We start from the raw sequence: 12,414 nt of genomic DNA on the forward strand, positions 1-12,414 counted from the left end.
GAGTCGGTCGGGACGTGCGATCCGTCCGGGGGAACCACGTGGTCGCCGGCGCTCCTGTTGTATATTCCCCGCTCGTTCAAATTGGGACACTAAACCGGTATACGCTAACTTCCTGTTCTGAGAAGGAGGCCTCAACTCGAAGGTTTTATTCAACTCCGTGGAATAAATGGACGGACGTATGGCTGCATTGATTGATGCATGGATTACGATTATCCACTTTTTAAAGAAAATTAAATTATGGGGTTTTACGTGCCAAAACCACTTTCTGATTATGAGGCACGCCGTAGTGGAGGACTCCGGAAATTTCGACCGCCTGGGGTTCTTTAACGTGCACCTAAGTCTAAGTACACGGGTGTTTTCGCATTTCGCCCCCATCGAAATGCGGCCGCCGTGGCCGGGATTCGATCCCGCGACCTCATGCTCAGCAGCCCAACACCGTAGCCACTGAGCAACCACGGCGGGTATTATCCACTTTTTCGCGTGTTGTGTGTGTGTGTGGGGGGGGAGGGGGGCGATGACACCAAGTTAGGTAATCTTTACGATTTGTTTAATCTCGACCCTTAGAGACCCACTGAAAAGAAACGGTAGATCCGGTTAGACTGATAAAGTATTATCTCCAAACACCAGTTTTGTCAACGTTGCGGTAATAAGCTGAATATTAGAAGAGAAAATGATGTTCAGTTTAATTATTCGAACATTGCGCCGAAGCACAAGCGCTAGTGCGTCAATGTGACGTAACAGGTTACAAATTAATTTGTCGTACTTAGACCGTTGTGCTACCGTGAAAGCTCTTGAAAAGTTCAGTATTTCGTGCTATAAGAACAATGTAGTTCACCTAGAGATAAAAAGAAGTTACGCAGGTCCCACGTAATGTGAGAGCCGATGCAGGCAAAGCATTTCTTGATAGTTGGCTATCCAGTATTGTTTGGGGTTCCGAATTGCGTTATTAGGTGTCTTTCATGCCAGTCATGCATGTTGCTGCCCACGTTTTGTGTTAAGGGCACAAAAAGACTGGGAATCAGCGAATTCGGCTTTGATCTGTTTTACATCTGTAATGACCAAAAGATGCAACGGATGGTCGCTAGGCTGATGTACGCGGACGAAATAGTGCAACTAACAGAAAAATCTAAGGGATTTAGGACTTTCGAATATAAGTGGCAATGCAGCGGCAAATGTAGGCCCTAAGTTTAGCACAAGGAAATCAGGAATCATGACCTTTATTGAAGATACGAGTGATAATGGGGCATCAATCCCACAGGAAGCCATATCCTATATTCAATCAATATATATACCTGGGTGTAAACATAAACGAGGGAGATACCTACTCAAGTGTCCATGAACATAATATAAAAAAGAAAAGGAAGGGGAATGCAGCGATAATTAAACATGCAACACTTTCGGGCTACAATAAGTATGAAGTGGTGCGAGGAATCCGGAAAGGGAGTAATGGTGACAGCAAACATACGATTCACAAATGCAAATAATTCTGCGCTATCAATGCGAAATCTTGTCGGTGTTGGAGATTAGCTAAAGAGTGGTAGGCCGACTGGATTTGGGGGTTCAAGGTAAAAACCACAAATGAGGCAATGCAAGGTGACATAGGCTGTGCTTAATTTTGAAGTCAGAGGAGCGCAAAGCAAGATTAGTTTTGACGAAAAACTAACGAACATGAATGTAAAGAAATGGCTGGCTAAAGTATACAAATATCTGTACTCTCAAAAGCGTGGACACGGAATGGAGGAAGAGGTCAAGAAAGTTGGCAACCAAAGTGGCAATCCATCGTAATGTAATGCCAAGATATTCACCCAGCGAGACCCATAGGGAATGTCCACCTTGCGGTAGTGTTGAGATTCAAAGAAGGTGGAATAATGAACCCATCAGCAGTCGAGATAAGTAAGAAAAATTAGAATATTGGTGAAACAAAAGGAAAGCAAGTAAGAAATTTACTGAACCGGGGTCATTGAGAGAGGGGTTCTAATATAGTGAGTGAGGTTTTAAATAAGAGAGGATCGAGATCAGATAGGCAGAAGACTAGATAGCGATGGAGTAAAAGCGGATTATATGACACAGACTAGGTGCCTATTTGTCCCCACCCCGTTTCAATGGGGGACGCCAATAAGCATCACCATCATCAGAAGAGTAGAATTTTGAGCCAATCGGAGATTTATATTTGAGCACAGAGTTGTGTGAAAGACGGGAGAAAGTACGGCGAAAGACGCGCGGAACAAGCGCGCCTAACAACTGTGAATGTTTATTGGGAACGTTTTGCTGTAGAACAATGGGCGCACCAAGATATATACCCCGAAACGAGCAACAAAAACAGCAGGCGCGAAAAACAAGGCGACATGGCAAAAATTGAATACAATGCCTGCGTAACCTTCTCATGAAACATGATAAAGGGGACGATGAGCAAAACTAGGACAAGGTGAAAGCAGGAGCCAACGTTTCGACAAGTGGACTCGTCATCTTCAAGGCCTTGAAGAATACAAGTCCACTTGTCGAAACGTTAGCTCGTGCTTTCACCTTGATCTCGTTTTGCTCATCGCCTTGAATTTCCATCACCCGCCTTGCCCGTGTTTTCCCATGATAAAGGGGAAACATGTGTACACTGTCAAATGCGCACAACTGGCACAAGAGGCATAAAAAAAGGAAGCACTTGAATGAACCAGCTAACCTAGCTGCCCATAAGTCCCACCACCGAAGGCACCCTAACGCACATACCAGATCCTGAATTTTCTATGACCATCGCTTCTTAAAGCTCACGTACTAATTTCGTTTTTCCGCGGCCTACAACTTCTACATTCAACCGCGGATAGCAACCGCAACTTTGCAACGTAAAGCAAGCCTCGACCCTTCTCCTGATTTCAAACACCTTGAGGGCTGTCGCACCTTGAGGGCAGCCCGTCGTTCAAGCACTGGCCAGTGTGTCCAAAGTAAGCATGACCGCAGCTCAAGTTAATCGTGTAACGACAGAAGGACCGCACGGGACATTACTGATACTCATGTTTCGCCGTACAGTATTTCCTTACTTGACTTCCTATAATGCGTTCGCAGAGTTGTGCCATCTTGCATGACACAGAAAACACAAGATCCACTCCATGATTCCCTGCGACTTTCCTTAGGTTGTGCGAAACCTTAGTCCTCTCGTGAGGTGAAACAAGTGCTCGAAAAGGGACCGAAGTTTCTGCCTCGAAGCGCCGGTGAGCAAATATGGTCTCCTGACTACGGTGTGCAGTATCCCTGACAAGGCACTCAAAGAAGAAAGGGAGTGTCGCCACCTTGGGGTTGGGGGAGTGGACGTGTCGTTGAGATCCTACCCCGTCAAATCATGCAAGGGCGCGATTATCCAGGAAGTTGCACGTTACTTTAACGAGCAAGGACTGGCACTGGCGCTTTGAGATAAAGATGAAGGTTTTATACGTTCCTGCCCAATGTGCTCTTTCTTACGAAAGCTGCAGAAACCGGCAACAAGAGCTTCATGCTCATGAAGCTGAAGTCAAGCAAGGCCACGTCGGCTGCACTGATTCTCCTTAATCAAAGGAATCTTCAAGTGTTGCGGAAGTGAAGGACATTAAATCAGGTGTTTATTAGCATTTTCTCGGCGAAAACACACAAGGTCTTGTGCCCCTTGAGAACCGTTGTCTCCGAGAAGATGAGCTTACAGGGTGTCCCTAACAGCTACCGGCCAAAGCATCTGAAGAAGTTGTTGCCAGAGGATCCCTTCAAGATCGCGAAATCCGAATGTGTCACGGATGTCCTGCGCTAAGGCATCAGAGGAGCGAACTGCAGTATGTCCATCGATATCGAAGAACTATATTACTCTGTCTCACACGACGAACTGTTCCCAGTTGCGAGCGAACTCATCGACCATTCCGGCACTGTTGCCTTTCAAAGCGAACGCGGCGTGTCCGAAGAGCAGTTCTTCGAGCTGCTGAGATGCTACCTTGGTGCCACCTTGGTTTCTTTCGTAAACGACTTGGACATTCAAAAGCAGGGTTTGGGAACTGGTTTCTTGGCGATGGCTTGTCGGTACAGTCACATAAAATGAAGACACCACCCTCCTGCTTGGGCAGGCTATCTATAGCGTTGGGGTGGCACTGAATTCTAGCCGAGCGTGGCGACTTGCTGCTTATAATATGGAACACTTTTCCTCCCCTTAATTTGGACCACTAGCAAGCATTCATTGGTACCCATATACCTTTCGGCCACTAGCTGGGTCCTAGTGGATCACCTCAGGGGCACTGGTGCAGCTGGCTGTTTTGGGGAAGTCGGTTCTTTTACTCTCCCCTCTCCTGATGGCACCGACTGTTGAGCGGCCGTGCCTGCGACTGCTGGACCCTCCATCGGTGAAATTTAGGGTATCATCTCGCTCTGGGCATCTGCGTTCTGAAACAGCAGTATTTAGGACCAGGGAACCCTGGACGATTCCACTTTGCATCTTATGTGATGAGCATGACAACACCTAAGAACAACACCTTCGTGTCAATTAGAATATCGGCTATCCCCGTTTGCATTCTGATCCTCATGGCTCTTTTTCTGCCTCTTAACGTTGCGCCTAACATTCGTTCCACCGCGCTTTGCGCGGTACTTAACTTCTTCTCGAGCTTCTTTGTCAGTTTCCAAGTTTCTGCCCCATATGTTAGCACCGGTAGAGTGCATTGATGTTCTTTCTTTTCAACGATAGTGGTAAGCTTCAAGTCAGGATCTGGCACTATCTGATGTATGCACTGCAACCCATTTTTATTCTTCTGTAATTTCCTCCTCACGATCAGGGTCCCCTGTGAGTACTTGACCTAGGTAAGCATACTCCTCCACAAAGTCTACAGGCTGACTGGCGATCCAGAACTCTTGTTCCGTTGCCACACTGTTGAGCATTATCTTTGTATTCTGCATATTGATCTTCAACCCAACTTTTACACTTTCTCTGCTAAGGTCTTCAATCACTTGTTGTAACTCGTCCACAGTGTTGCTGAACAGGACAATGTCATCTGCGAACCGAAGGTTGCCGAGATATTCGCCGTTGATCCTCACTCCTAAGCCTTCCCAGTTTAATAGCTTGAATACTACTTTCAAGCATGCAGTGAATAGCCCTGGAGAGATTGCGTCACCTTGCCTGAGCTCTTTATTTATAGATATCTTTCTACTTGGGGAGAATTATGATAGCTGTGAATTCCTTGCAGATATTTGATAAAATATTCACGTAAGCATCCTGTACTCCTTGATTTCGTAATGCCTATATGACAGCTGGTATTTCTACCGAATCAACTGTCTTTTCATAATATATGAAAGCCATACATAGAGGTTGATAGTATTCTGCAAATTTCTCGATTACCTGACTGTAGAGTGTCCCTTCCTGGATCCAACCAATTCCCCTACTTGACTAAGTTTTGCTCTCATTCTATTGGAAATTATCTTGGTGAATAGTTTATACAATACTGGAAGTAAGCTAATCGCTTATAATTTTTCAATTCTTTAACGTCTCCCTTTCATGGATTAGTATGATGTTGGCATTCTTCCAGTTGTCTGGAACCCTTGAAGTCGTGAGACATTTCGTATAAAAGGACCGCAAGCTCTTCAAGCATGACGTCTCCTCCATCTTTGATTAAATCGACTGTTAATTCATCTTTTCCGGCCGCTTTCCCCCAGCTCATGTCTTGCAAGGCCCTTCTAACTTCATCGATAGCTAAAGGAGCTTCTGTAATCTGTTAATTACTACTTCAAATGCAGGTAGCGTGGCTACTCTGGGTACTCTACAGGTCAGTATGGAAATCTACCGCTGCTTTTACTATATCTTCGAAATTGATGATGATATTACCCAGCTTGTCTTTCAGTGCCTATATATTGGCTTGTCCTATGCCAAGTTTCTTCTCATCGGATTCATGCTGCGTGCATTTTTTACTGCTTCCTCAGTCTTTCTCACAATATAATTTCGCGTATCCCTTACTTTCTCCTTGTTGATCAGTTTTGACAGTTCCGTGAATTCTATTTGATCTCCTGAGCTGGACACTTCAGTTCTTAGTCGTTTCTTTATGAGGTCCTTCGTTACTTGCGAAAGCTTACCTACTGGTTGCCTTGGTGCCTTACCTCCCACTTCAACTGTTGTTTCTGAAGCCAGCCTAGTTAAGGTTTCATTCATTACCTCTGTCATGTTCAGCTCTCTGTTCTAATGTTGTATATGTGTTCGCAAGCACCAGCCTAAATTGGTCCATTTTTACCTTTACTGAGTCATGTTGGTCCGTTTCTTCTTGACTAGTTTCACTCTTTCTCTTCATATTAAGGTAAATACTAGACATCACTAATCTCTGATCACTGCACTTTCCCTACCTAACACTTCTACATCCTGCACTATGCTGGGATCAACAGAAAGTATGAAATCTATTTGATTTATTGTTTTTCTATTAGGGCTTTTACAGGTCCACTTTCTGTTGCTACGCTTCCTGAAGAAGGCATTCATTATTCGGAACTTATTCCTCTCCGCGAATTCCACCAACGTCTCTCCTCCAGTGTTCCTAGAATTGATTCCGCAGTTGCCAATTGCTTGTTCACCAGCCTGCTTTTACCCCACTTTTGCATTAATGCCGCCCTTGACTACAGTATACTGAGTTTCCACTTTTCTCATCACTAATTCAAAATTTTCACAGAACTTCTATTTCTTCATCATCGTGACTGCAGGTTGTAGCGTAGGCTTGTACCACCTTTATTCTATACCTCCAATTTAGTTTTATTACGACTACTGCTACCCTCTCATTATTGCTGTAGTCAATGTCGCCCGCTATGTCCTTATGGATTATGAATCCTACCCGGTATTGCTTATCTGGAAGTCCTCTATAGCAGAAGACGTGGCCGTTAGTGAGCACTGATAAGCCTCACCAGTTCTAACCTAACTAAGGCCAATAATATCCCACTCAATGCCTGATAGTTCCTCAAAGAGTCCTGCTAAGCTAGCTTCATTCGAGAGTGTTCGTGTGTTGAACGTTGCCAGGTGGTGTTCCACACTGCGTTACTATCATCGAGGCAACGTGTGCTTCCCACTCTACCCCTCGTTCTTCTGAAATGGTTGCCCTTGGTGACAACCTGAAAAGTTCCAGGAAACTGCCGAACCCTTTCTGTGAGTCGAACTGAGGAGTCCGGAAGCACAGAGCACCTCGACGAATCCACTGACAGCCTTCAGAATTACGCAGAACTGCTGACCCCTTCTGCTGACCATCTGCGTGGCCTACTTGTTGACCCTTCTTGTACTTGATGAGGTACTGATAACCAGCCAAGAATTTTTTCCATCGCTGCTCTCTTCCTATCACTACTTGACTGCAGTGCCTCTCTGGATTGAACAGCTGTGTGAGCAGCTGATGACCAGTCATTATTTTGAACTGCCGACCGAGCAAGTACTTATGAAACTTTTTAATGTCAGAGATTATGGCTAAATCTTCGCACTAGATTTGTGCAGTTTCTTTCGGCCGCTGTAAGCGCGCGGGATGCGAAAGAGATAGGTCTTTCGTTGTGACCTTCGGTATGTGCGAGCACCGCTCCAAGGTCATATGCTGATGCGTCACACGCAAAGCGTAGCGGTTTGTTTCCGTCGTACACAGCTAGCACTGACTCCTCACTCAGAAGAAGCTTGCATTTTTGAAAGGTGTTTTTATACTCTATTGTCCAATCCCACGGACAGTCTTCTTAGAGCAGCTTGTAGAGTAGTTCTAAGGTTGCTGCCATGTGGCAAATGAATCCAAGGTAAAAATTCACCCGTCCTAGGAAAGCCTTCAGTTTGGATTCGCTAGTCGGGGTTGGAGCCCTTAATATGGCTTTTCCACTTTTCGTGGGATAGATGCCGGCTGCGTCAATTTCATGACCTAGGTAGCGGAGGCGGTGTTTCAAAAATTTACGTTTACCGGCGTTGGCACGTATGCCATGCTTCCGTAGTCTCTGTAGCACCTGTTCGGTACGTCTCATGCACACAAGTCTGTTCGTTCCTGCCGTGAAGACATCATCGAGATAACACACTGCGCCCTCCGAGCCGACCTATACCCGATCCATTACCGACTGGAAAATTGAAGGGGCGCTCGCGACCCCGAAAGGTAGAAGCGTGAAATGAAAAAGGCCGAGATGCGCATTTATCGTTAGCAATTCTTGCGAATGGCTATCCATTGGAAGTTGCAAATACGCTTTGATAAATCAAGTACACTGAAACAAGTCCCCACTGCGAATGACACTAACACATCTTCCGGCAATAGCAACGGGTAATGGGCTACCGTAATATAGGGGTTCACGGATACATGGTAGTCACCACAAAGCCTGACGGCTTCTCCGTCACTCTTCAGAACAGCTACGACAGGGGTTGCCAACTGGCTTTCGCGTACCGAGTAAAACACACCTGACGCTTTCAACTCTTTTTCTACCTTGTCCTTCAGGGCGTACAGCACTTGTCTGGCTTTACAGAATACTGGTTGTGCTCCCTGCTCCAAAACAATTGAACCCACAAACCTCTTTATAGTTCCAACTGGGCTCGGTAACACGCCCTTGTATTTGTCTAGCAGCCCATCCTGTTTAACGATTGTGTTCACTCGGAAGACCTGTGAACAGTTTAGGCTAACGTGTTTCAACAAGGCCCGAACCAGCAATGCCGGTACGTTGCGTCCTGGTTCATTTGCAGCTACCACAAGTGGCATTCTCAAATAAGTGCCCTCATGAGTTACAGTGACACTACTCTTCAATAGAACACGAGCCATTGTATGTCCGTAAGCGGAACTGCACAGGCTGATATGGCTATGTCCAAAATATTTAACAAATTCGCCTTCAGGAATAATAAATACTGCTCTACCTGTGTCTGTATTCATAGAAATTTCATAGCAATTTCCATAGCCCGTTTACATTCGTATTAACTTTGCACGGCTGAATTCTTTCTCCTAGCGCGTACAATTCTAAACTAGACACACCCTCTTCCCCGGTGAGGTTGCTTTGCCTTGTATTGCACATGCTAGCTAAACGTTCCGTCCGATAACAAGTGTAGCACCTTGCCTTGATGTGTCGACAGTCCTGCTGGTGGTGTCGAACTCCACGACGAAATCACGCCGGGTATCTTATCCTTGCCAGCAAACAGTTTCCTTGCGCCCGCTGCCCCACGTCGCCGACTGTCGCACGTCGGCGGCGTAGTCGTCGCGCTGGTTCTCGTGTCGACCGCGTAGTCGCCGCTTTGCCACTTGACGTCCTCCTCTGGTTCTCGAGTCACGCTGGGTACCGGTAGCATCTCCCTCGCGTGACTTTCTGCGGATTCCATGGACGTGGCGATAACACACGCTTTATCCCTCGTTAGGCCCTTGTCGTCTTCAGCGGTAAAAAGCTTGAACCGAATAGCCTCGCAACGCACACCCACGACAAGCTGGTCTCCGAGTGCCGCAGTTAAAATCATCCTGAACGCGCGGTTCGTCTCCAAACGCGTCTGTTCTACGATGACGTCTGTCGACCGGAATCCCTGTGCGCATTTATGGAAGTTATGTCGCTCCGTCACAGCCGCCCGGCCAGACGCGTAATGACTCAGAAGCGCCGATTCTATCTCTTCATACGTCTTCAAGGGCCTCCGCGAACATCAAGTTCCGCAGCGTGGTATATGGGCCGTCACACAGTATCGTGATAAGCCCGTCCGTCTCGCTTTCCTCGTCCAGCTTATTCACTCTCGCCAGAGCCTCGAACCGCTCAAGATAGATAGCCATGTTACCTGCCGTCGTGCGGTTTCTGAAAGGCGCTCAATGAATGGTTGGCGGCCAGGCGTCAGTGCTGATTTTTGAGCGTCGTCCGTGATGTGGCTGCTGCGGTTTGAAGCTTGAGTCGTGGCCGGCACGTCCATGGATTCCTCGTCGCCATTGTTGAAGAGGAGACAACTTGTTAGGAACTGGTTTATTGGCAATTACTTGTCGGTACATAAAATGAAGACACCAGGCCCCCTACTGGGGTAGGCAATATATACCGTTGGGGTGGCGTGGAATTGCTGCCGTGGTCCCCTGCTGGTTATAATAGGCAACGCGGGGCATCTGTATAGTCTCTTGCATAGTTCCTGGCCTCTATGAAAATTGTCTCGCCGGCTTTGACCGTGAACTGAAACGTCAGCTTGACGCAGCCTAACCAGGCGTTGTAAAGATACGAGTAGACCGTATTTAGATACGCAGACAATTTCTTAGTCATTTTAAATTTAGAAGCACTGGCAAAAATCTTTAGCAACTGTTCTTCCTCGCTGAAGTTCACGTTTCAGCGCCACAGCAGGCCCATTCCATTCAAGCTTTAGATCTTAGCATACTTTTTAATGGAAATGACCACATCTGGTGGGCTTACATGCCAGGATCCAGGAAAGCCATTCTACCTTCCGATTCCTCATTCGAAACTCATTTAAAAGGGCAATCGCTAAATCGTGTTCCAGGTCGGCTCTCTTGAAGTCCTCTCACAGGATAACGGAAAGCTTCGGTCACCAAGTAGCATGGCTGCAACAGGCGGGTTTCCAGCGTCCACTCCTTCAAGCTGTCGCAGAAACGCTGCTTATAATCAGCTGCGCAAAAAGCCTGTGGTAGACTTTGTAGGTATACTAGCAGAAGAGGCGTTTGTTCCAGTTTGTGTCGTATGTTCATAAGCTTTCGCACAACTTACGGAAAGTTTTTGGGAAGCATGAAGTGCATCTTGTGTTTTCTGCGCCATGCAACATGGCACAACTGTGCAAACGCGTCATAAGAAGTCAAGTGAGGAAATACTGCACGACGAAACACGAGTAGTGCGCTACTTCTGTCGCGTGCATTCTTTTAAGCTGCGGTCGTGTTTGCTTTGGACACACTGGCCAGTGACCGAACGACGGGCTGCGACAGCACTTAGGGTGTTTGAAATCAGGAGAAGGGTCGAATGTTGCTTTACGTTGCAAAATTTGCGATTGCGACCTGCGGTTGAAGAATGCAGAAGTTGTAGGCCGTGTAAAAGCGAAATTAGAACGTGAGCTTTTGGAAGCGATGTTAATAGAACATTGTGGATCTTATATGTGCGTTAGCGTGGTGTCGGTAGCACTTCCAAACAAAAAGGAGCGATTCATGGATGACTAGGTAAGCTGGTTCCTTCACCTTCTTTTTCGTTTTTTATGCCTCTTGTGCCAGTTGTCTGCAGTTGATAGCGTACACAGGCTTCCCATTTATCCCGTTTTATGAAGAGATTGTACAAGCATTTGTATCCAATTTTTACCGTATCGCCTCGTTTTACGCCTGCTCTTTTTTGTTGCTCGTTTCGGGGTGTCTTGGGCACATGCGCGGATTGTCCTGCTGCAGTGACCTTTTTCCAATAAACGACCACACTTGTCAGTAGCGCTTGTCCTGCCTGTCTCTCCTTACTTTGTGCCGATTTTCGGACTTCACTGTACTCAAATAACATTATCAGCATCATCTCATGGCAGTCATTAATCTCATGCATGCCATTCTTGTCGTGTCCTGTAATTGCCATGACATGCGTATCGTGGCGTTCATGTCATGCAAGTCATTCATGTCATGTCAAGCATGCCATGCCATGTATATCCTGATATATATCCAGTTAAAGCAACGACCACGACGCCATCACGACGATGAGTGCGTACCTAGTGACCTAAATGTCATGTCATGCATATCCTGAACATATCAAGAAACGACCACGACGGCATCCCGATCACGATAATTTACCTATCTGGCCAAGCTACGTTACCTATCTGGCCAAGCTAGCAGCAAACTTGGCTCACTGGATTGCGTAAGAAGCTAGGTAGACAGACTCATAGCTTCTAAATTAGGCAAAGAATGCTTGGCATTAAAAAATTAACTCCACCCGAGTAATCCCTCTTCATATTTCACGACGCTGCGGCAAGGTGGTATGGGAGCTGGAAGCGACCTGTTCTCATGGTAGCAGTTGGTTCTTAAAGCGTTAGGGTTCTTTGGGTACTTCACGCGCCTTTTTGGGGCTGCGTTTGTACCTACGTTTGTTGCATTTGAGAGAGAAAGTTAAATTGTAGCGATTGTGGGAAATGCAATTGTCATTTAGGGCCTGGATGTTCCTACAAAAGTTGCCGTAAATCGGTAAGCTTGGAAAACATAGAAGAAAGAAATTTACAAATCCTTAACTGTACTAAACGCAGTTATCGCATTTGTGTAACTGCATCCATTAGAACATCCAAAGTGTACAAATCTTACATGTTAAATTATTTGTATTTTACCTGTACTTGTTAGAATGTTTACAAGGGTCTCATAAAAGTCTTACATCTTAGTGGTTCATTTAACGGTCTTGTATCATAGATCAACTACGTCCGCTTTCGAGGTACTATTAGATGCAATCCACAGAATTGTGATATCATTTTTATTGCTCAGTTACAGTGTTGTAAACGTGATAGTTTTGTCTCTAAAAAATATTGCGATTTTTAACAATTTTTAATAA

The sequence above is a fragment of the Dermacentor andersoni genome, chromosome 8 (genome assembly GCF_023375885.2).
Source record: "Dermacentor andersoni chromosome 8, qqDerAnde1_hic_scaffold, whole genome shotgun sequence".
NCBI lineage: Eukaryota > Metazoa > Arthropoda > Arachnida > Ixodida > Ixodidae > Dermacentor > Dermacentor andersoni.